Source organism: Lepus europaeus, chromosome X, assembly GCF_033115175.1.
Source record: "Lepus europaeus isolate LE1 chromosome X, mLepTim1.pri, whole genome shotgun sequence".
Classification (NCBI taxonomy): domain Eukaryota; kingdom Metazoa; phylum Chordata; class Mammalia; order Lagomorpha; family Leporidae; genus Lepus; species Lepus europaeus.
Genome location: NC_084850.1, coordinates 83528101 through 83553428, shown reverse-complemented (window position 1 = coordinate 83553428; position 25328 = coordinate 83528101). Strand labels below are relative to the sequence as shown.

The 25328-nt window shown below is 42.0% G+C and overlaps 1 protein-coding gene and 1 non-coding gene across 3 annotated transcripts in view; one reads left to right on the top strand and one right to left on the bottom strand.

The window, feature by feature from the left end:
* Window positions 1-25328, bottom strand: part of HDAC8 (histone deacetylase 8) — a 260842-nt gene that overhangs the window by 70460 nt on the left and 165054 nt on the right. The gene's annotated exons all lie outside the window — the stretch shown is intronic.
* On the top strand, window positions 12489-12595 carry LOC133753851 (U6 spliceosomal RNA). Its single transcript, XR_009865093.1, has one exon. It is a non-coding gene; the product is annotated as a U6 spliceosomal RNA (small nuclear RNA).

Here is a 25328-nt window from a genome sequence, read left to right as displayed (position 1 = left end):
TGGATGTGTAGAGTAGTTGAAACTTGAACCACACACTCCAATATGGGATGCGGGGTCCCAAGTGGTGGCTTAACCCGCTGCACCACGACACCGACCCTATGATTTTGTTTTCTGATTAGCAAGGCAATACATTTCTTTTATGGAAAACTTGGAGGAAATAAAAAAAAGCACAAAGAAAAAAATCACTCTTATTTCCAACACTGGTTAACATTTTAATGAATGTCTTGCTGGTAGTTCTCCTATCATGTCTACTCTCATGTTTGAGGGGGAAAGAAGTGATAAAACATAGTTAAAAAGTAGAATAGCTTACCATGTTTCTGCCACTAAAGTACCTTAAATGCCATTTAATGCATACAACAACCCAACGAAGGATATACTGTTCCGTTCATTTTACAGAGAGGGAAACTGAGGCACAAAGAATTGCTGAGAGTCAGAGCTGGGATCTGAGCCTGGATCGGACCCCAAGGTATGCTGCTACCCCCTGTACTCTCTTGCTGCATTGAAAAGGCACAGACCATCTGGCCCAGCAATTCCATTTGCTGGTCTATGTTCTACAGAAGCCTGCACTTGTGCCCAAGAAGTAATTACAAGAATGCTCATTGTGATGGACTGTAGGGGCAACAAATAAGGACAAATGCAAATATTCATAAAGACATGAGTAGATAAACAGAGCACAGAATACACATACAATGTGGTATTAGAGTAATTAACTGACTAAACTAGATCTATATGGACAGACCTCAAAAACAACATTGAATAATAAAAACAAGTTATAAAGTGACACATACAGTGTGGAACCATTTGTAACCACTTAAAAAAACCCACTCATCCTACTACCCTTCAAGTTCCAAATCTTGTTTGTGATCACTGTGAGAAGGAACTGGAAAGATACAAATCAAATTCATGATGATGGATGTCTTTGGGCCCTTAGAGAGGACTAGGAGCAGGAATGAGAATCACAGGATACTCAAGCTATCTCTTATAATTAAATAAAACAAGACTTTAAGATAAAATCTGAACACATTTCTTCCTGGATGATGGGAATATGTGTGTTATATTCTTCTCCACTATTATACTGTATTTTAAAAATAATATAAACTTATGTTTACTGAGAAATCCTAGGTACCCAGGTACATTTCTGTGTGTTTCATGTGGAGTGACTCCTCAAATCCTTACAAGTCCCATATGAGGCAGGTACTATGTTAGTCCTGCTTTGTAGATAGGGAAACTGAGACACGGAGATGAAATAACTTCCTTAGGTCACGTAGCTAGTAAGCAGTGGGGCTGGAATCCAAACCTGGGTATTCTCTGGCTCCTGGAATCATGCTTTCGCCTTATATCACCTCTACTGTTCTACAACTTTTCAAACTGTAAACAAGACAGCACAAAACCAAGTCTCTAGATGCTGAGAGAATGCAAAGTGGACGAATGAACACAACTGTGCTGATGCTAGCACCAGGGCCACCTTCTCTTTCTGCTTGCCATACTAGCCTGGGGGTGGAAGTGGGGGGCTGCACTCTGGAGCTGAGTTAGTTCTATGTCAGAGTAGAAGATCAGGGACCTCTGTTTTGATGCAGTCAAAACCAAAAAACTCCACTCTCTAGCAAAGCAAAAAAAGAAAGCAAAGCAAAATAACAGGCAGAGCACAATGAGCTAGCCCTAGCTGGGGACCTTACAGGGCACACACTAAATTTGAGCCTGTGTGTGAACCGGAGTTCGCAGGAGTTAGCTAAGCCTAGTTCCTAGGCAAAAGGTCGGGGCAGGGAGGAGCTGGCAGCCGAGTAAGGGTGGAAAAGTGAGACTGGGAGGGGAGATGGAAATCCTTTGGCTTCCTCCTAAGGCTGATCCTCTCCCTGGAGAAAGATGCATGTCTCCAGTGCTCTAGGAGCAGACTAGCAGGAGAAACCGAGGTGGATGGAGGGGGCAGGGGTGTTTCTGTAGCTCTCTTAATGCTGTCGCCTCTGGTTGTAGTAGAGTAATTCCCCGACTCCTTGCTGTCATCATCAAAGCAGCTCCCAGGCTCCAAGTAAATAACAGACATAGAAATAGTAGGGTGGAAAGAGAGTCTGAAAGGCAGTGGTCAATCATGGGAACGACAACCAAAGCTGAGAGGGCAGTGCAGTGTAGAGGTGAAGAGCTCACACTCCAGGGCCAGTCCACCTGGGTCTGCATCCTGCCTCTGCCTCTACTCTGTCAGCTTGGGCAAACCATCTGTGAAATGGGGATAAAAAGAGAGTTGTTGTGAGGACACAGATGAGTAAATGCATCTAAAACACTTAGAACCATGCCAGGCAAACAGTAACCACTTTATGAGTAGTTTGCTGTTATTATTTTCATTCTTTCTGAGAACCTACTTGTTCCCAGGCACTGTGGTAGGAACTGGGGAAGGAGGAAGTATCAGACACAGGTTTTATTTTTGAATTTAGTTTAGACAGATGAGTAACTGAATTGCAGTGCCATATAATAACATTTTTTAATAAGATTTATTTATTTATTTACTTGGAAGGTAGAGGGAGGGAGGGAGGGAGAGAGAGAGAGAGAGAGAAACAGAGAGGGAGAGAGAGAGAGCGAGCGAGCGAGAGAGAGAATTTCATCTGCTGGCTCACTCTCCAAATGGCCGCAATGGCCAGAGCTGGGCTGATCTGAATCCAGGAGACAAGAGCTTCCTCCAGTCTTCCCATGCAGGTGCAGGGACCCAAGGATTATGGGCCATATTCTACTGCTTTCCCAGGCCATAACAGAGAGCTGGATCGGAAGTGGAGCAGCTGGGATTTGAACTGGCACCCATATGGGATGCTGGCAGTGCAGGTGGTGGCTTTACCTGCTATGCCACAGCACTGGCCCCTATAATAACGTTTTATGTGTCAGGTACTATAGGATTTCAGAGAAAGGATCCTATGGAAGGTATGGGTGGCCAGGAAGGACTTCAGAGATAGATGAAATGGGAGTTGGCACTTGAAGGAAGAGTAGGATTTAATCAGGCAGCCAAGTGGGAGGAAAGACATTCCTGTTAGAAGGACTACATAGGTCAAAAGTATGGCATGAGCCATTGTTCATGGCAGGAGTAGGGTTAATGCAATGGGAAAAATAGATTAGGGCCCTGTCTACCAGGATCCTATGTTCTCTGCTAAGAATTTTGGAGCTGTGAGCTCTGCCAAGGTGTGTGTGTGTGTGTGTGTGTGTTTGAAGAAGGGGCATAATATGATGAAGTACACTGTTTGAAAATAACTGATAAGAAGGATGGATTATGCATGGAAAGCTGGAGGGAGACCAGTTCAGTTACACTGATCCTGCTATCCCCACCCCATAAACTCCTCCTCTAGAGTTCCCTTCATTAATCAAACATCCATCCAGTCACCCAAAAGAGAACCTTGGTATCCTTGGTTACACTTCTCTCTCCTTCACCCCTGTGAACAAGTCTTATTGGCTTTACCACCCAAAACGCACCTGGCATTTAGAGGGCCACAAAATCCCTTACTGGTTTCTCTAGCTCTACTGGTGTCCCTTTCTAATCCTTTCTCTACACAAATCCCTGAGTGATTAGACATACACACACACACATGCACACACACAAATGCACACACTGCTATGGACTGAATTGTGTTCCCCTAAAAAGCCACACATTGAAGCCCTAACCTCCAGAGTCGCTGTATTTGGAGCAAGGAAGTAATTAAGGTTAAATGAGGTCATTGGAGGGCATGATAAAACTAACGTCCTTAAAAGAAACGAGAGTGATCACTTGTGCTCTCTCGCTCTCTGTGCATGCTTGGAGGAAAGGCCTGTGAGAATGCAGCAGGAAGGTGGCTGTCTGCAAGCTAGAAAGAGAGCCCTCAGCAGAAATGACCATGCTGCTACCTTGATCTTGGACTTTCAGGCTCTAGAATCGGGAGAAAATAAAGTTCTGTTGGTTGAACCATTGAGCTAATGGTATTTTGTTATGGTAGCCCAAGGTGACTCAGACAGTAAGTTTTAGTTACATCAGTAATACTTGTTTATGCCTGTGTTCTGTAGTTTTCCTCTAATTGGTTTTCGGGTTCAGCACCTACCTTTCCACTAGGCTGTAAGTGCCTAAAAATCACGGATTATGCATTTTAAATCACCAGAAACACCTACAACCAAGCTGGGCACACAGTGGTGGTCAATACATGCTTATGGAAGGACTGGATGCTTACCGCACAGGGAGACATGCTGAGCATTCGGAGCTAGAAAAATGATATTGAGACTCTGGAGTTGGTATCAGCTTTGTTACAGATGTCCCAAGTGTCTCTAAACAAATTAGCATATTTCTCCCTCTATCCATTTGTTTCTTCAGCTGTGTTGTTTCTTCCCTACCGTATGGAGTTTTGGTGAGGTTTAAATATACTACAGTGCTCTCAAAGCCCTTGTGAGGAAGCAGAGAGCCTAGGCTTTTGGGTTAGAAAGATGTGCTTCAAAATGTAACTCTCGCTTACTACCTTTGGACCACTGACCTCACTACTTTAGGGAGGAGGCAACTGAGCTTCTGAGAGACTGGGACAATTACCCAAGGTCACATGGCTCGTTAAAGGACTGGAATCCCCAACGGTTTGGTTCAAAAGCCCGTGTTCTTTCTACCATGCCATAGGCTCCAAAAGAGGACACAGCTTAACATCTAGAAAGAATAATTTGCTACACCAGATTTAGCAAGACTCCATGAACTGGGGAAAAATCCTTGTCTTTCACTGGGGAAGCAGGAAGCTGCCATCCTAATATTTACGTAACAAGAAGCCAGAAGGAGTCATATTTTCACAGGGGACCCTGGCCCAAAAGGAATTACGGGCTGTTTCACTAGACTGAGGGTGGTGTGTGTGTGTGTGTGTGTGTGTGGCAGGGCAGGCAAATAGCTGTATTATTTACTTCTGTATTCATAGAACCTAGCACTGTAACTGGCCCAAGCAGGCACTCAATGTGACTATTCGTAGAATGAATTTACTCAGCAGTGTAGCTCCAAGGCTGAAAGATATTACATTCTGTGGCTTGGTATTGTGGCCATGACAAAGGTGTAGCTATAGAGATTAGGCCTGAAGGAGACAGTCATGCAGCTGCCAAGGTTTGGAACTGAAGAAGTATATTTTTGATATGTTTTAGAGTCACAATGAAACAAGATTCCCTGATGGGAATTTTTCCCAAAGACTGGACCAGACACCCAATAAAAGGGCTACAAGTGTACTTGCATATAATTTACAAATGGTTTGTGTCTAACTACGTTCTCTGTCATATATTCCCTGGTGATTTCAAGGCAAAAATTTATTACTACCCTAAAGGTTATTGCATAATTTATAAAAATAATAAAAATTTATCTCCTCTTTCTTTAAAAAAAGAATAGGCAGCACCACATTTCGCTGTCAAGGCCGTTTAGTACAGACAACTCATATCTTTATTATTGCCATATAAAGTGTTTTATCAATCATGTTTAGGTTCTACTATAAAATTTAAAATGTGAGGTGTACCTATGCACATTATCCAATATCACTAAAGTTCCTAGGACACCAACCCCTATGCCATCACATGAAGACTCAATTCAAATGCCACTGTCTTTGGACCCTAATCGTATAGAGGCCCTTCAAGTAGAAATGTGTGTTACTAAGGAGTCAACGCAAGGGCATTTCCCCTGCATCTCATAAACACACTTAAGGTCCAGTAGTAGAGTTACTCTCCTCAAGAGCCGTGGAGGCTGGGGTGACAGAGAGCAGAACTGCAAACACCCATTCTGAACTCACAGGCAGAAGTTTTGCTTTGTAAGCTGATCCTTGACAGAGCAGTAATTTATAAATGGAAAGAGATACGGGACTCATCATTCAGCAAGCATTTATTGAGGGCCTTCTATGTGCAAGACACTAGATAAGCATCACAGCTTAATAAGGAGAACTTTCAAATCTATCAGGTCTTTTCTTGTCATTGCCTTAAAATATCATGTCCTGTATGTAAAAATGGCAATGCAATCATGAGAAAGAAATCCGAACCGAACATTAATACAACTTATGTCTGTCACCTCAAGTGACAGTCTAAAAGAACTCTCTAAATGCTTTAATAAGCTTTTTCACATGCTGTTCCCTCTGCTTGGAATTCTCTTCCCCCACCCCACCCCCCCTGCCTGGTGAAATCCTACCTACCTTTTAATATACAGCTGAAATATCATCTCCTTTGTGACCCCTTCTGATACCTCCTGAGTGAATTAATCATTCTCTTCTATACGCTCAGCAAGCTTTTCGCAAGGACCCTCTATTGTGCTACTCTGTTGCAATTATTTCTTCTGTAGACTTTACTCTGAGCTCCTCTGATTCATTGTGGCATCCCTCACACAATGCTTGCATATAGTGCTAGTTGGAAAATGATTGCTGAAATTCTCTGGCCACTTTGGGAAAGGAAACCCATTCATACATTACAGAGAACTTCATAGGAATCTAACAAGGCTTTGCACATAATATATACTCAATAAAGATCTGCTGACTTTGAAAGTAGTAAATGTAGTGCTTCTCTTAGGCCAAAGTCATAGATAGCAATATACGCTAGCCCCTTCATAGGGCCGTGACAGCAGATACCAGCGCTATACAGACAGACACTCTTGTGATATGCCAGGCATTTAATGTTACACTTGCCCCAAACCATCACCCCTGCTAGCTTATCAGAGGGCATGAAATGTTCCATTAGTAGTCACTTCTTGGAGCTAAGGCACTTGCAACAGAAGTGCCCTGTTGGATTGCTTTCAGAGCAAGGGAAAATATTCCAGAGGCCACCTGAAAGATTTCACACATTTCACAGAAGTGGAGACCATTCCTGCCCCTCTCCTTCCAACTACAGTCTTTACTCCAAAGAGAACTCAGAACACAGAAAAAGGTCTTAAAAAGAATTATGATCGAGCAAAACTTAAATTGTACCTCGTAATCAGAGGAGCCCATCCTTACCAGCTTAGAGTTATAAATTTGCTTTGGTAAAAGTGCCATGAAGCATAAATCTAAGGAAGGTAAAAACTGAGTAAACATTGTTGATAGCAAAATAGTAAAAAAAAAAAAAAAAGCCAAATTTTGGCTTTAATCACAGTGATTTGCAAACTCATATTCTCTCTTCTCTGGGTGTGGGGGGTAGTAAATGACTTTTTTCTCTTCTAAAAAGGGATGTGTAGGAGGGAACTCATTTTGTAGTCTGAAAGCTCCAGCATGACCGGAAATACACCTATCTTGTAGCCTTTCAGTACATAATCACCAAGGACTTTTTTTCCCCTGGCCAATACAGGCACAGAATGGCTAATCGTATATTAGCTAGAAACCAGTTAGGCAGATACCAGATTCCCTGACCATTCTGGTTAAGAGTATTTGAGGTGATCTTTCCCTAATTTTGGAAAACCAAGACATTTTGTGACTCACTGATTACTTAGGGAGTTACTCAGTGTTGGTAGTTTAATAATAAATTAGGTAGGACAATGCTAAAATCTGCTGAGTTTAGCTGCAACAAAGACTAGCCTTGCTTTTAAATCACTGTTAGTGCTATTTGAACAGTAAAACACTCAAGAGTCCAGAGATAAGCAAAGTTTCTCAGCGAAATCTTCTTTGAGCTCTGTTAGCTTGGGGAGGTATGGGTAAGAGAAGGACACTGCCAACACACATGGAATTGAACGGTGAAGAAAAGAAAGGCGAGCCAGAACCGGGTGGGGGAAAGTTAACTTGCTTCACTTAGACCACCATATTAAAACCAGATGTGTCGAAAACGTTGGATGAGAAAAACTGGTGTTACTGATAGCGTGAACAGACCCTTTGTGCTTTCCTCCCAATACAGTATCATTACAGGGTGCCAGAGGTGTCATTTTCTTTCATTCCACATGTAGCACATTCTCAACAAGTTAAACCGTTTCTAATCTGGTGTAATTAGATAGGTCTCGCTACATCCCTCAGTTGAAGGATTTTATGAGCTGCCTTGTTCTGTCTCCCTTTTGTGACAGCTTCTTTGGGGCTGGAAACCAACATTTGCTAACATTTCTTCCCTTCTGGCACCTGTCAGCTGGATGGGCTCTGGGAAAAGGAGGATGGGGAGGGAAGGAATGCAATGCCCCCCTTCCCATGCCCTGGTATTAGAGCCATGTTTGTTTCTACGGAGGGCTCCCTCTGTTCTGAGAAGTGCTGTTAAGTACACATCCAAACTAAACGACTGGCAGAGGGATGCATTAACAGAATGATGAAGGTTTTTTTAAAAAAAATTTAATTTTATCAAGTTCCTTTAGCATGCAGAGCCTGGGTGAAGTGCTGGCCAGAGATGGAAGTCCTTTAATCCAGCCCAAGGGGGATCCACCCTGCAAACTGGATGGGGCTTGGCTCTTTGATCTTACCGTCCAGCCACTCTGGGCAGGGCCCCACTACTGGCTACAGCGACTCCAGCACGACTGCCTTCTTAGTTCAGAGCGGACTTGTGAGGAGTCATCAGATATTTGACATCAGAATCAAAGGCTATATAAACACAAGGGCTTTTACTTCAATGCAGAAATAATAATTGCAGCTTGGACTTGACAGTTTTTCCTTCCAAAGGCTTTAAAGCTATCTCCCCTCCCCCGCCCCTCCTCCCCACTAAGGGCTTTCTTAGGGTCATTTCTTGACCATTCTATGACGTCTTTGTGAGGTCGCTGACTGCAAACGCTCTCCATGCGCAGACAGGGAAATCCAGAATGAAGGCCGATTTATGCTTCTATGCTGTGGGACTTGTGCATGATTGATTATATGCAGGGCCTGACCTCTCACCACAAAATTCTGTGGTTTTTGTCTAATAATGAGAAAAGACAACTGAAGGAGTGCAGTATACAACATAAACGGGTGAGTGACAGGGCCACCTGACGTGCCCTCGTACTTTACAGTTTATAAATCGCTTTCAGAGTTGCCCTTTCATGGATAGGCAGCGTACACACTCCTATTTCACCAAAGCAACTGGACGTCGGAAATAAGAGCCAGGGTGCTGGCACCGCCATGGAGGCCGAGTTTCTCACGCCGGAGGCGGGGCAGCTTGTGGGTAAGCACTTCGCCTTCCAGGAATAGTACTGCTCTGAGACTGCTCTGTAGACTGCCTGGAACGGAGATTAAGCGCAGGGTTCTCTCTGCATTCCATTTAGCAGCTTGCTCATGCTTTCACTACAGATCAGGCTCAAGAATTCCTCTGCCAGCTGAGAATCTGAATGTTGCTTTGGCTGTAAGACAGTATCTTATTTATTCTCATAAATCCCCTCCTCTTCTGCTGCCTGACTATTTTCACCCGAAAATGGGAAGGGAGGGGGGCGAATTATGTGAGCGTTTGGGTCCTGGACTGCAGCCACCCTTGGCGATCTTTGTTAATCTTTCAGATTCTCACCAGCATTGACTACAGAGCAGTGACTCACCCAGAGTAATACATAGTCCCTCTTGCCTTTAGAAAACGAGTTCCTCAAAAGTGCTGCTGAGAAAAACAAAACAACTATAGTGGAGGGGAAAGAAAAGTCTAGGAGCTGAGATTGCTTTAAATGAGCCTACGAGATTTCGAAGGCGGGGGTGAGTATCTGTGAGTGATGAAGAAGTGGATTGTGCACTTCAAATTTCCTTCCTAGTTCTGGATTTGAGGCTTAAACATCTCTAAAAATGATTTATTTACTTTTATTTTGTTTGGCTGTTAGGTTTTTTTTTTTGGCATTTCAAGATTGTTTTAATTGTACACATTTATGGGCTACAGTGTGAGAATGTATGTAGTCAATGTGATGATAAAATCAGCCTAGTTAGCAATTACTAAGTGTTCATCTAAAACAATGTTTTAAATGTTTGAGGAGACAGGAATGCTTTAAAACTCTTTTATCCAAGGGAAGTTAGGACAGGAGGAAGTCAGGTTACCTCAGCCTCAGCTCACTGCTTGAAACTTGCCAGGAGCTCTGCGTGTTTTGCAGCTGAGCACCCCTGGCCAGAGGGGTGGAAGGGAAACAAAAACTGGGGAGGGAGGAATAAAACTGAGAAGCAGTTGGCACAAATGCCGCCTCGCCCTTCCCTTGTAGCCAGCTGTATAGACAGCTGTCCCTTTAATTTAACCCTTGGTTTGTTCCCCAAATTGGAAAGCTGGTAGCTATTGTTGTTTTGTAAGGCCCAGGAAAATGCAGAGGTGAGGGTGGTTTTGGGGGAGAATGATACAAAGTTGTCTTTTTTCTCTCACAATGTGTCTAGAAGGGAGACCTTGTCGAGAGGGCTGTGTGCAAAGAGATAAGGAAGCACTGTAACCAAGGTGGTCTGGGGGAGGGAGCACAGGCTGCACCGGCTTGGAGGACAGTTTCGCTTAGACTCATTTTTGTATTCTCAAGGCTAATTGTGTAAATGGGAGTTTTTTGTCCAAGAATGGCTAATTGTAGATGCACGTGGACTTGTTTTTCTACACTTCCAAGGAGCTAACTCAGCAATCCCTTCAATAGCTCTGATCAATAGAGACCAACTTAATTACTCATCAACCTGGAGACTAGATGGGTAAATATGTGCAAACTGTTTTCTCTTCCAGTGGACTTAGAATCCTTGGGTGTTCAGAATCCTTGGCTAGGAGTTAAACCCTGCAGAGCACTGGGGAGGAATTTGAGCTTGTGAAAGAGAAGTCAATTGCCCAGGGTCACATGAGCTTAAGAGAAATGCTATTAGAAAGGACTAGTTCCTTCGTCTACAGCCCAGTGGTTTCTGTCCACCCTCCCACTCACCTCCTTCTGAGACCCCCAAATGTACCCAACTTGACAAAGTCTATTCGTTTTACTCCTGGCTATTTCAATTGCTATCCCATGACAATGTTGGCAAGCTCAGTGACTGAGCACACCCTTGATCGTGAGAGGACGTGCTTATTCCTGTGCTCCTGACCCAGCTGGGGAAAAGCCACGTTGCTGTCTGCAGCCGGCCTTTCACTCCATGCAGGCAGGATGGGGAAGCCAGGGAAATCGGTGCCTCCAAAGGATGCAGCTACTTAGAGTCTTGGTGCTCTTTTTAATAATCAATCATTTAAATTGACAAATGAAAATGGTATATATTTATGTTGAACAACCCAGTGAGCAGCTATATACATACACACTGTGGAATGATTCAATCAAAGTAATTGGCATATCCTTCGGGGCTGGGGGGAGAGTGGGGAGGTGTCGGTCAAAGGTACAGAGTTTCAGTCAGACAGGCGGAATAAGTTCTGGAGCTCTACTGCACAGCATGGTGGCCACAGGTTATAATAATATCCTACATACTTGAAAACTGCTAGGAGAGCACCTTTCAGTGTCTCACTGTAAAAGCCTTTATCTCTGCTACGAGTCCTAGTCTGAAAGTCTCAGAAGGCGAAAATTCCCCTCTGTTCTTCATTTAAAACTATGACATGATTGATAGATACAAAATGTTTACTATTTGTAAATCATATATGTATGTAATTTCTACATATAAAATACTTTATATTAAGGTTGCGGGGAGGCCGGTGCTGTGGCACAGCAGGTTAAGCCACTGCCTGTAATACTGGCAACCCAGGTGGGCGACGGCTCGAGTCTTGGTTGCTCCACTGTAAATGGCCTGGGAAAAGCAGTGGAAGATGGCCCAAGTGCTTGGGCCCCTAGAGACCTGGAAGAAGCTTCTGGCTTCACCCTGGCCCAGCCCTATCCATTGCTGCCATCTGGGGAGTGAACCAGTGGATGGAAGATCTCTCTCTCTCTCTCTCTCTCTCTCTGCCTTTCAAATAAATAAGTCAATCTTTACAAATAAATAAATGAATAAAGTTAGGGGAGCCAGCATTGTGGCACAGCAGGTTAAGCTGTTGATTAGGATGCTCGCACCCTGTATCTGGAGCTCCACTTTGAGTCCGGTTGTTCCGGACTAGTGGGCCTGGGAAAGCAGCTGCAGTGTGCAGTCTTCCACCTGGGAGACCTGGCTGGAGTTCCAGGTTCCTGGCTTCTTCCTGGCCCAGTCAAATTCATTTGGGGAGTGAAACAGCAGATGGAGGATCTCTTTAAAGGAAATCTTTTTTTTTTTTTTGACAGGCAGAGTGGATAGTGAGAAAGAGAGACAGAGAGAAAGGTCTTCCTTTTTGCCGTTGGTTCACCCTCCAATGGCCGCTGCGGCCGGCACATCTCGCTGATCTGAAGCCAGGAGCCAGGTGCTTCTCCTGGTCTCCCATGCGGGTGCAGGGCCCAAGGACTTGGGCCATCCTCCACTGCGTTCCTGGGCCATAGCAGAGAGCTGGCCTGGAAGAGGGACAACCGGGATAGAATCCGGCGCCCCAACGGGGACTAGAACCCGGTGTGCCAGCGCCGCAAGGCGGAGGATTAGCCTGTTAAGCCACGGTGCCGGCCAAAGGAAATCTTAAAAGAAGAAAGTTATGAGAAATAAATAAGCACCCATGATCGTGCCATTGCCCTTCAGCAACAGAATATGACCAGTTCTACCGCTACTCCTCGCCAGCTTTCCCCCACCCCATCACTCTTTTTCCCAGAGGCACCCACTATCAGGAACTTTAAAAAAATCACTCCCTTGGTGCTCGCTTTGGCAGCACATATACTAAAATTGGAATGACACAGAGAAGATTAGCATGGCCCCTGCGCAAGGATGACACGCAAATTCGTGAAGCGTTCCATATTTTTAAAAAGGAAGACCTTTCTCTCTGTCTCTCTCTGTCTCTCTCACTATCCACTCTGCCTGTCAAAAAAAAAATCACTCCCTTGAATTTCCTTATGAACTTTTTCACATATATGAGTATCCCTGAACAAAATACATTTAAGATTTGCTTGGTTTTAAACTATAAATATTGCTACCATATGAAAATTTTGTTATTTGTTTTTACACAAAATCGTATGCCCGAGACTCACATTGTTATCTGCTGCAGTGGTGGGCTCATTTTCACTGCTGCATAGTATTTTCTCTGTGCCATTGTATCACACATTCTATTGTTGAAGAACATCCATTGTTCCTACTGTTTTGAGATTTGAGCTATGTTGCTATGAAATTTGTTTTATAGTACGCTTGCACAAGTTTCTCTAAGGTTTATTTATAGGAGTGGAATCAATGAATTGTAAAGTATACATATGTCTCAATTTATTAGGTAATGCCAAATTGTTTCCCAAGTTGTTTGTTCAATATATGCTCCTACCAGAAGCCCTTAGTAATGGATCCATAAACTCATTAACACTTGATTTGGTTAAATTATATTATTTTCTTCCAATCTGGGGAGGGATGTTAAAATGGAACCTCATGCTTTTTTTTTTATTTGTCTTTCATTTTGGCTTTTTAATTTGCAATTCCCTGATTATTCATGAGCTTGAACATATTTTCATGTTTCTTGGTCATTCAGATTTCCTTTTCTGTGAAAGCCTTGTTCATATCTTTGGTCCATTTTCTCCTAGATTGTCTTTCTATGTGTTGTTACATAGAGTGTGTATATTCCATATAATATTATAGTTATATGAGTGCTAAATATGTTTTACCACTTTGTGGCTTGTTTATCATTTCCTGGTGTTTTTTGGTGAACAGAGGCATTCATTTTCATATAATTGGATTTATTGCTTTTTCCCTTATGTTTGGTACTTTTTGTGTCTCTGTAAACACATTTTCCCCTATCGCAAAACCACAGAGAAATTCTTGTATGTCAGTGTTTTTTGTGAAGAGGGAGGTTACTGGCATATGGGACAGAACAACTAATGTGGGCTGGCTTTTACATTGCAGGACACTTAGCATTCCTGGACCCTAGGTAGTAAATGCCTTTAAACACTATTGTCAAATCTCCTCTGGGTGGAGGTACTGCCAGTTGAGAACCACTGATGTGTATTTTCTTCTTTTTAAAAAATTTCTTAGAAGATTAATTAATGAATTAATTCAAAAAGTAGAGCAACAAGACAGAAGGTGTGTGTGTGGGTTGGGGGAGAGTAGAACCTTCCAACTATGGTTCATTCTTGAACGACCAGAACAGCCAGAGCTGAACCAAGCTGCAATCAAGAGTCAGGAAATTCATCCTGCTCTCCTACGTGGGTGGGAGGGGCCAAGACACTTGGGCTATCATGTGTTGCCTTCTCAGGCACATTAGCAAGGAGTGGGATCAGAAGTTGAGCAGTGGGGGCTCAAATCAGATCTCCAGTATGGGATGCTGGCATCAAAAGGAGCAGCTTAATTGGCTGTGCCACATGCTGACATCCTGTATATTTTTTCTAACAATTTAATGTATTTAATACACCTAGAATTGAATATTATGCTTGCTGTGAGGCAGGAATCTAATTTTTTAATTTTATTTTTCTTAAGGGATAACAGTTTTCCCAACATTATTTATTAAAGAGTTCACTCTTTCCCCTGCTGATTTCCAGTGCTATCTGTCACATCTGAATTTTCCAAGCAGGCATATATCTATTTTTTGGTTTCCTATTCTGTTCTATTAGCTTATTTGTTAATCCCTGCACCAATATTAACACAGTTTTAAGTACTATAGCTCTCATGTGATAAATCTTAATATCCGAGAGACTAAGAGCTTTTTATATTGTTTTTTAAGAATGATTTGGGTTTTTTTTTTTTCATTCTCATATAAATTTTAGAGCCAGCTTGTCAAATTCTATGAAAAATCCATGGGATTTTGATTGGAACTATAATGACTATATTGATTATATGTTGACTGTAGAGGGTATTTTTGCAAAATTGAGTCTCCCTACCTGTAAATAGGATCTGGCTTTCCATTTCAATAGTTTTATAATTTCATATATAAAGGATCTCTGGCATGCCTTTTGTTAGGTTTATTCCTAGACACTTTGCATTTTTTATTGCTGCAGTATCTATCTAGAAACTGCATTTTGGATTCTTGTTGTTGCTATATAAAAATGAGACTTGGGGCCAGTGCTGTGGCGTAGCGGATAAAGCCGCCACCTGCAGTGCCAGCATCCCATATGGGTACTAAAGAGTCCCGGCTGCTCCACTTCCAATCCAGCTCTCTGCTACAGCCTAGGACAGCAGTAGAAGATGGCCCAAGCGGTTCAGCCCCTGTACCCGCATGGGAGACCCGGAAGAAGCTCCTGGCTCCTGGCTTCAGGTGGGCACAACTCCTACTGTTGCAGCCAATTGGGGAGTGAATCAGTGGATGGAAGACACCTCTCTCTCTCTCTCTCTCTCTGCCTCTCCTCTCGCTGAGTAACTCTGGCTTTCAAATAAATAAATCTTTAAAAAATGAGACTTAACTCTTTATATTCTCTCTTAAATGTATATCAATCAAATGCTCCCACTTAGATTCATAAAGATTGCTCTTAGCAAGGCCACCCATGGCTGCACTGCTGCTAGATCCAATGGTCAAGTGTCAGTTTTCATCTTACTTGATTTCTCAGCAGCATACGACACCATTGGTCACTCCCTCCTCCTTGAAACACTTTCTTCACTTGGCTTCCAGATGTGCACACTCTGTTGATTTTGCTCCTCATTTCCCCAATATTTTAATGATGAACTGTCCCAGGGAACGGTCCCTAGATCTCTTCTCTTCTCTAACTGTACTTACTCCTTTGGTGATCTCATCTACCTCAGAGCTTTAAAGTCTACCCATATGTTAACTCTCAGTTTTGTAAAGCTAGTCCAACTCACTTTCAGGATCTATCTAGCTATATATTCTCCTTCTACCTACCTGACATCTCCAACTTAACATATTCGAACATAAGTTTTTTTAAAAAAAATTATTTAAGTTGTACAGGTTTCATGTATTTCATATATACAGATTTAGGAGTATAATGATACTTCCCACCCTACCCTCCCTCCTGCCCATGCTCCAACCTATCTTCCTCCTCCCTCTCCCAATCCCACTCTTAATTTTTTTTTTTTTTGACAGGCAGAGTGGATAGTGAGAGAGAGAGAGACAGAGAGAAAGGTCTTCCTTTTTGCCACTGGTTCACCCTCCAACGGCCGCCGTGGCCGGCACATCTTGCTGATCCGAAGCCAGGAGCCAGGTGCTTCTCCTGGTCTCCCATGCGGGTGCAGGGCCCAAGGACTTGGGCCATCCTCCACTGCCTTCCCGGGCCACAGCAGAGAGCTGGCCTGGAAGAGGGACAACCGGGATAGAATCCGGCGCCCCGACCGGGACTAGAACCCGGTGTGCTGGCGCCGCAAGGCGGAGGATTAGCCTGTTAAGCCACGGCGCCGGCCTAATTTTTACAAAGATCTACTTTCAGTTTACTTAATGATTATAAAGTTAACCCTACTAAGTAAGAGAGTTCAACAAAACTTATCATCTGAAACAGTGCCTCCCATAGTCTTCTCTCAGTTGCTCACTCCATCATTCCAGTTACTCAGAACAGACCTTAGAGTCCTTGTGTTCCCATCCCACACACAATATGCTAGAAAATCCTACTCATTCTACCTTCAAAATGTATACATATTTTCCATCACTTCTTTTTTTTTTTAAAGATTTTAGTTATTTATTTGAGAGGTAGAGTTAAAGACAATGAGAGGGAGAGACAGAGAGGTCTTCTTTCCATTGGTTCACTCCCCAAATGGCCGCAACAGACGGAGCTATGCTGATCCAAAGCCAGGAGCCAGGTACTTCTTCCTGGTCTCCCACGCAGGTGCAGGGCCCAAACACTTGGGCCATCTTCTACTGCTTTCCCAGGCCACAGCAGAGAGCTGGATTGGAAGCGGAGCAACCGGGACTCTAGCCAGCACCCATATGGGATGCTGGCACTGCAGGCAGAGGATTAACCTACTGTGCCACAGTGCCAGCCCCTCTATCACTTCTTACAATTTATACTGATATTGTCCTAGTTCAAGACACCATCATCTTTTTAAAAAAATCTCTTTATTGAGGTATAATCTATATACCATATAATTCGCCCATTCACAGTGTACAATTCAATGTCTTTCAGTATATTCACAGAATTGTTTAACCATCACTATACTCTAAATTTGGAATATTTTGGTTTTTCCTAAAAGAAACTATTATTCATTGGCAGCCACTCTCTATTCCACATCCATACCTCCCAGCATTGCCCTAAGTGCCCACTAATCTATTTTCTGTCTCTATACATTTATCTATTCTGGGCATATCATGTGAGAAGAATCATACAATAGGTAGATGTTATTTTAGGTACTTTATTCCTTTTATTGCCAAATAATACTCCATTATATGGATAGGAAGTACATTTGATTTATACATTAATCAATTGATGGATATCTGCATTATTTCCACTTTTTAGCTAATATGAATAATGCTGTTATGAACATTTGTGTGAAAGCTTTTGTGTGGACACATCAAGGTACTTCAAAAAGTCTGTGGGAAATGGAATTAAATGATATGCTTATTTTGCTGCAAATATTTGAAATTCACTCATAGTTTATTCATAGTGCACATTTTTTAACTTTTTGAAGACCCGTCGTATGCATGAATTTCAAAAATTTTACACCAAAATAAACTTATCTTTTTATTCCATCTTCCAGGAGTTTTTGAAGTATCATTGTGTGTTTTGATTGGGTTTTTACTTTGGAATGGAATAGCTGGATCATAAGGTACCTCTATGTTTAACCTTCGGAGGGATTTTGAGGCCATTTTCTAAAGCAGCTATACTTTTACATTCTCATCTGTATTGTGTGAAAGTTTCATTTTTCCACAACTTGGCAGTGTGTGAGTGTCCTGTTTCTTCACATCTTCGCTACCACTTGTTATCTGTCATTTTGGCTGTAGCCATCCTATGAGGTGTTAAGTGGTATTTCGTTGTGGCTTCAATTTTCATTTACTTAATTATGACTAATGGTATTGAACATTTTTTCATGTTTTTCATGTCCTTGTCAGCCATTTGTATATCTTTTTTGAATAAATGTCTATTCAGATTCTTTGCCCGTTTAAAAATTGGGGTATATCTCTTTTTATTGAGTTGTAAGCATAGTCTAGATGTAAATCTTACATCAGAAACATGATCTGCAAGTATTTCCACTCATTCTAAGGTTGTCTTTTCATTTACTTAAAGATATCACTTGCAGTAGAAAAGTTTTTAATTTTGATGTAGTCCAATTTTTCTTTTCTTTTTTTTTTTGTTTGCGTTTTTGGTATTGTACAAAAACCATTGCCTAATAAAAGATCATGAAGATTCACACCTATGTTTTATTGTAAGAGTTTTGTAGTTTCAGCACTTAAATTTAGTCTGATACATTTTGAAGCCCAACTTCATTTGTGGATAACCAGCTGTCTCAACACCACTTATGAAAAAACTATTCTTTCAGCACTGAACTGCCTTAACACTCTTGTTTATAAACAAATGACCATAAACATGATGGATTATTTCCTGACTCTCAATTCTGTTATATGGTCCATATGACTACCCTTATGCCATACCACACTGTTCTACTTACTGTAGCATTGTAGTATGGTTTGAAATCTATAAGTAATAATGATCTCATAGAACTGTTAAGGAAGTGTTCCTTTCTAAACCATTATGTTTTGGAAGAATTTAGAAGAACTGCTTTTGAATCTTTAAATTTTTGGTAGAATTCACCAGTGAATCCATCTGGTTTTGGATCTTTTTATGGTGGGAGGTTTTTTGACAACTAATCCAATCTATTTAATTGCATGTCTATTCAGATTTTGTATTTCTTCTTGAGTTTTGGTATTTTGTGCCTTTCTAGGAATTTCTCCATTTCATCTAGGTTGCAGAATTTGTTCAGAGCATTCTCTTATAATTCCTTTTTATCTGTGAAATGAGCTCACCAGAGGCCAAATAGACAGGGTTGCCTGATTTACGGTTTTGAGCCTCTAAACCAAGTTAAATAAACTTCTTTCCTTTATAGAGTGCCCAGCCTCAGGTATGTTGCTATAGCAACAGAAAATGGACTAAAATACTCTGGTATTATTATTCACAAATACACACATTCTTAATTTTATGTTATAAACATAACCATATTTTTATAATTATTAGTTTATGCAATTTTATGTATTTTACAAATGCTGACAGGAAAAATGAGAGTGAATAAATGTTTTTAGTGTTTGTTGTACTAATATTCTTATTTATTCATCTGGTCCTTTTCATTTCTTCCTGTGGGTTTGAGTTACCATCTGGTGTTATTTCTTTATTGCAATATAACTTCATTCCCATCCCCTCGTTTGCTGTTATTATCAAATATGTTATATTTCTATATGTCTGTAGACCTAATAATACAATCATACTCATATTGCTTTATTCAAATGCTTTTTAAATCAGTCAAGAGGGGAAAGGGGAAGAAATATGCAATTATACTATCTTTTCTAATTAACCCCATAATTACATTTTACCAATGCTGTTTCTCATGTAGATTTCAAATTACTGTCTGGCAATACTTGCTTCCAACCTGAAGAACTTCATACATTTCTCTTAAGGAAGGTATGTCACCAATGAATTCTTTCAATTTTATCATGTAAGAATGTCTTTATTTCACTTTTATTTATTTATTTATTTGACAGGTAGAGTTATAAACAGTGAGAGACAGAGAGAAAGGTCTTCCTTCCGTTGGTTCACCCTTCAAATGGCTGCCACGGCCGGCGTGCTATGGCCGGCGCGCTGTGGCGATCTGAAGCCAGGAGCCAGGTGCTTCCTTCTGGTCTCCCATGCTGGTACAGGGACCCAAGCACTTGGGCCACCCTCCACTGTCCTCCCGGGCCACAGCAGAGCTGGACTGGAAGAGGAGCAACCAGGACTAGAACCTGGCGCCCACAGGCGGAGGATTAACCAAGTGAGCCATGGCGCCGGCCCCTCACTTTTAGTTTTGAAAGATAGTTTTGCTGAATATATAATTTTTGATGCCTTTTAAATTTACAGTACTTCATGTCATCCTACACTGCCTTCTCACCTCCACTGCTTCTAATGAGAAGTTAATTGTTAATTTTATGGAGGTTTCCTTATGTAAGTCTTTTTCTCTTCCTGCTTCCAGGACAGTCTCTGTGCTTTGTCTTTCAACATTTTACTATGATGTTTCTGAGTGTAATCTCTATCTTTATCCCACGTGGAATTAATTGAGCTTCTTGGTTTGTAGATAGGTATTTGTATTCATCAAATATGAGTGGTGTTCAGCAATTATTTCTTTGAGTATCATTTTTTGTATTTTCATGTTGTCTTTCTAGTTCTTCCATTATGCATACATTGAAGTACTTAATCTAGTATTCCTATTATACATATGTTGATGTGCTAAATTGTGCCTCACTTTTCCCTGAGACTTTGTTCATCTTTCTTAATCTTTTTTATTCTATTCTTCATATTGCATAATCTCTCTTGAGGTATCTTCAAGTATCTTCTGCCAACTCAAATCTGCTATTGAACCTTCTTTAGCAAATTTTTATTTTGGTTATTATATTTTTCAACTCAAGAATACCTAGTTGGGGAGGGGCCAATGTTGTGGTGTAGTGGGCTAAGCCTCTGCCTGTGGCACCAGAATCCCATATGGGTGCCAGTTCGTGTCCCAGCTGCTCCTCTTCCCATCCAGCTCTCTGCTATGGCTTGGGAAAGCAGTAGAAGATGGCCCAAGTGCTTGGGCCCCTGTGCCTGCATGGAGACCTGGAAGAAGCCCCTGGCTCCTGGTTTTGGATCAGCTCAGCTCTGGCCGTTGTGGCCATCTGGGGAGTGAGCCAGCAGATAGAACACTTTTCTTTCTGTTTCTCCCTCTCTTTGTCTGTAACTCTACCTCTCAAATAAATAAATAAATAAAATCTTTAAAAACAGAATACACAGGCAGCGCCATGACTCACTTGGTTAATCCTCTGCCTGCAGCGCCGGCATCCCATATGGGTGCTGGTTCGAGTCCTGATTGCTCCTCTTCCAGTCCAGCTCTCTGCTGTGGCCTGGGAGGGCAGTGGAGGATGGCCCAAGTGCTTGGGCCCTGCACCCGCATGGGAGACCAGGAAGAAGCACCTGGCTCCTGGCTTTGGATTGGTGTAGCTCCAGCCGTTGTGGCCATTTTGGGGGTGAACCAATGGAAGGAAAACCTTTCTCTCTGCCTCTCTCTCTCATTGTCTAACTCTGTCAAATAAAAAAAAGAATATATAGTTGATTCTTCTGTACAATTTCCATCTCTTTAATCTCTTTATTGATATTCTATATTGCTTGAGACACTGCCATAATATCTTTCTTTACTTCTTTAAGCACAGTTATCCTCAGTTCTTTCAGCATACTTATAATAACTAATATGAAATCTTTGCCAGCTAAGTCCATTTGCTGGGCCCTTCAAAGACAGTTTCTATTATATGTCTCCCTTTGCCTTCTCTGTATGAATCATACTTTCTGTTTTGTTCTGCATAGCTTATAACTTTTGGTTGAAACTTGCATATTTTATTTTATTTTTCAGAAGCTTTACTTCAGAATAGTATTAAATTTATAAAGCATCTTTATTTAGTGTAGTATTAATTTTATGTGTATAAATTTAATTGAAGATAGATCCTAGTAAAAAATAAGAATGGTAATAGGAGAGGGAGGAGGAAGAAGGGTGGGAGGGCGGGTAGGAGGGAGGGTAGGGTGAGAAGGATCACTATGTTCCTAAATTTGTATATATGAAATACATGAAGTTTGTATACCTTAAATAAAAAGATTTCTAGATTAAAAATAAATTTATAAAGCAAAAATTGTGAAGCAGTACAGAGTTCCCATATACCCTCTTTTGTTAACATTTTATATCATAATATCTACATCACATCCAACTTCCCCCATTAATTTTTAAAAGTTTGTTTATTTGAGTACTTTGGGAATTTATATTCATTAAATAAAAGTTAAAAAAAAAGAAGAGATTATGGTAAGATGAAGCTGTTAGGGCTGATCATGATCCAGTCCAAGTGATGCCCTTTTAAGAAGAAGACACGTGGACGCAGGAAGTGATATCAGCGATGAACGCGCACACACAGAAGTAGCTCATGCGCAGACACAGCAACAAGGTGCCCATTTGCAAGCCACAGCAGACGCCACAGAAGAAACAAGACTGCCGACGCCCATCGTGGACGTTCAGCCTCCAGAAGTGTGCAAAAATAAAGCTCTGCTGTTGAAGCTAAAAAAAAAAAGTTTGTTTATTTGAAAGATAGAGCAACAGAGAAAGAAAAGAGAGGAAAAGGAAGAGGGAGAGGGAGGAAGGGAGGTAGATGGGCCAGGCTGAAGCCAGGAGCCAGGAATTCCATCCAGGTCTCACACGTGACTGAGGGTGACAGGGGCTCAGGCACTTAGGCCATCTTCCTCTGCCTTCCTGGGCACATTAGCAGAAAGCTGGATTCGAAGTAGAGCAGCTTAGATTAGAGCCAGTACTCTGATACAGGATGCCAGCATCACAAACAGCAGCTTAACCCGCTGTGCCACAACACTGGCCCCTAACTCTCCCTGATATTTACGTCTTATATTCATATAATATATTTGTCACACTCAATGGACCACACTCAGCTTCCCCTATTTTTGTAATCCAAACTTCCTTTATTCCCCCCACTCTTCCTAGCCTCTAAGTAATCAACATCCTGTGTTCAGATTTAGGTTCATTTTAGCTCCCACGTGAGGGAGAACATGCAATATCTGTCTTTTTGTGGCCAACGTATTTCACATACATTTTGCTACAAATGACAGGATATTACTTTTTTATGACTGAATAGCATTCCACTGTGTATATATGCCACATTTTCTTTTTTTTAAACTTTTATTTAATAAATATAAATTTCCAAAGTACAGCTTATGGATTACAATGGCTCCCCCCCCATAACTTCCCTCCCACCCACAACTCTCCCATCTCCCGCTCCCTCTCCCATTCCATTCGCATCAAGATTCATGTTCAATTCTCTTTATATATAGAAGATCAATTTAGTATATATTAAGTAAAGATTTCAACAGTTTGCCCCCATATAGTAACACAAAGTGAAAAATACTGTTGGAGTACTAGTTATAGCATTAATTCACATTGGACAACACATTAAGGACAGAGATCCTACATGAGGAGTAAGTGCACAGTGACTCCTGTTGTTGACTTAACAAATTGACACTCTTGTTTATGGCGTCAATAATCACCCTAGGCGCTTGTCATGAGTTGCCAAGGCTATGGAAGCCTTTTGAGTTCGCTGACTTTGATCTTTTTTAGACAAGGTCATAGTCAAAGTGGAAGTTCTCTCCTCCCTTCAGAGAAAGGTACTTCCTTCTTTGATGGCCCGTTCTTTCCACTGGGATCTTACTTGCAGAGATCTTTCATTTAGGTTTTTTTGTTTGTTTCTTTTGTTTTTGTTTCTTTGACAGAGTGTCTTGGCTTTCCATGCCTAAAATACTCTCATGGGCTCTTCAGCCAGATCCAAATGCCTTAAGGGCTAATTCTGAGGCCAGGGTGCTGTTTAGGACATCTGCCATTCTATGAGTCTGCTGTGTATCCCGCTTCCCATGTTGGATCGTTCTCTCCCTTTTTAATTCTATCAGTTAGTATTAGCACAGACTAGTCTTGTTTGTGTGATCCCTTTGACTCTTAGACCTATCATTATGGTCAACTGTGAACTGAAATTGATCACTTGGACTAGTGAGATGGCATTGATACATGCCACCTTGATGGGATTGAATTGGAATCCCCTGTATGCCACATTTTCTTTATTCATTCATCTGATGATGGACACCTGGGTTGATTCCCTATCTTGACCAGTGAGAGCAGGTATCTCTTTGATATAATGATTTCATGTCTTTTGGATATATATCCAGTATTGGGATTGCTGAATCATATGGCAGTTCCATTTCTAGCTTTTAAAGGAATCTCTACACTGAAACGTGGGTATTTTAGATCATAAAAGCACTCTGATTGGTGATTTCCCTCCATGCCATCCCAGCGGTGTGGTGAACTGCTTGGTCATTTTCTTATTTACTGATTTGATTGAACTTACTCTGTGAATCATTCCCCTCTCCAGTGTGAAGCCACTGATGACCCTGCTCATATTCCCCACCTCCATTTTTTTCTCCTTTTAGCCTGACTACCTAGGGGTCACCCCTAGGTTGGCACAAGCCACTTGTCAAGGTTTATGTAAGCCTCCTAAGCCAGTTAGATTTCTATCCTTTAGCATTGGATGTTTGTGGCTTGGAGACTATTAGGAGTTTATACTTTTTGCCATTTATTCAATCAGGAAGCAGTAGTTTGCATGTTTCCCCTCTGCTGGCTCCTGAGAGGGCACAGTCAGGGGCATGAGCACAGTCTTCCAGACTACTGGGGATGAGTGTGATTTTAGTTTTAAGTCTGGATTCCTCAGGGTCACCTGTGGGCCAGAGTAGCTTATTCAGTCAGGATTGAGTCAAAAGTTGTGTTTTTAAGCCCCTGTCCCATTGAAACTTTTTGGCCTGCATTGATGTGTCAGTGTGCAGTTCAAGAAATGCTTTCTTTTTTAAAAAAATTATTCATTTATTTGAGAGACAGAGTTAGAGAGAGAGAGAGAGAGAGAGAGAGAGAGAGAGAGAGAGAAATCTTCCATCTGCTGGTTCATTCCCTAAATGGCTGCAATGGCCAGAGCTGTGCTGATCCAAAGCCAGGAGCCAGGAACTTCCTCCAGGTCTCCCATGAGGGTGCAGGGGTCCAAGCATCTAGGCCAACCCCCACTGCTTTCCCAGGCTGTGAGAGAGAGAGCGGGATTGGAAGAGGAGCAGCCAGGACTCGAACTGGTGCCCATATGGGATGCCGGCCCCGCCAGTGGAGGCTTAACCTATTGTGCCACAGTACGGGCCCCAAGCAATGCTTTCAGGTCTGTCCCTCAGCCTACTCTGATTGGCTTCTGAGTGGATACAGCCTACCACACATGCACCACTTCTCGATTCCCTGAGTTAATGTGATACCAGGAGGCCACTTTGTTGTCACGTTCTCTGGTTCACCAAAGTTTCCATTTTCCTCTACCAACATTTCTGTTTTGTGTCTTTACAATACCCTCAGTCATGGATTTCTCCATTCTTTGTTCCAAATTTTAGTCACTTCCTTCAAGCAGAGCTAGGAGTTCTTCACCATTCTGACTGGCCTTTTTCTCCTGGGCAGAACTCCTGTGTCACTGCTTCAGAGCTGGAGACAGCAGTTCACTTTTCCATGGGTGACATGCTGTCTTCACGCAGGGGCACTGGAGGGTGGTGCCAATCCTCTGTCCTTTCCAACTGCCCCTCCTGGTGTAGAATCCCTGCCCTGTGAGTGAACTGGGTGGTGATCAGTGCATCGGTATCCTCAGCCTGTTGTGCCTGGCGTAGACTCTGCCATAGACATGAGAGGTAGGTAGAAGAGAGTCTTGGTCCTCTTTGCTATCTCTACTTGGACTAGAGCTTCTAAATACAGGGCTGAGAGGGATGAGAAACACTAGCAGGCCGCCCCACCCTGGATAAAACCATAACCCTTGACTGTGAACTGGGGAAAGAATGAGCCCCTGGCTTCTTGGCTATACTTGCC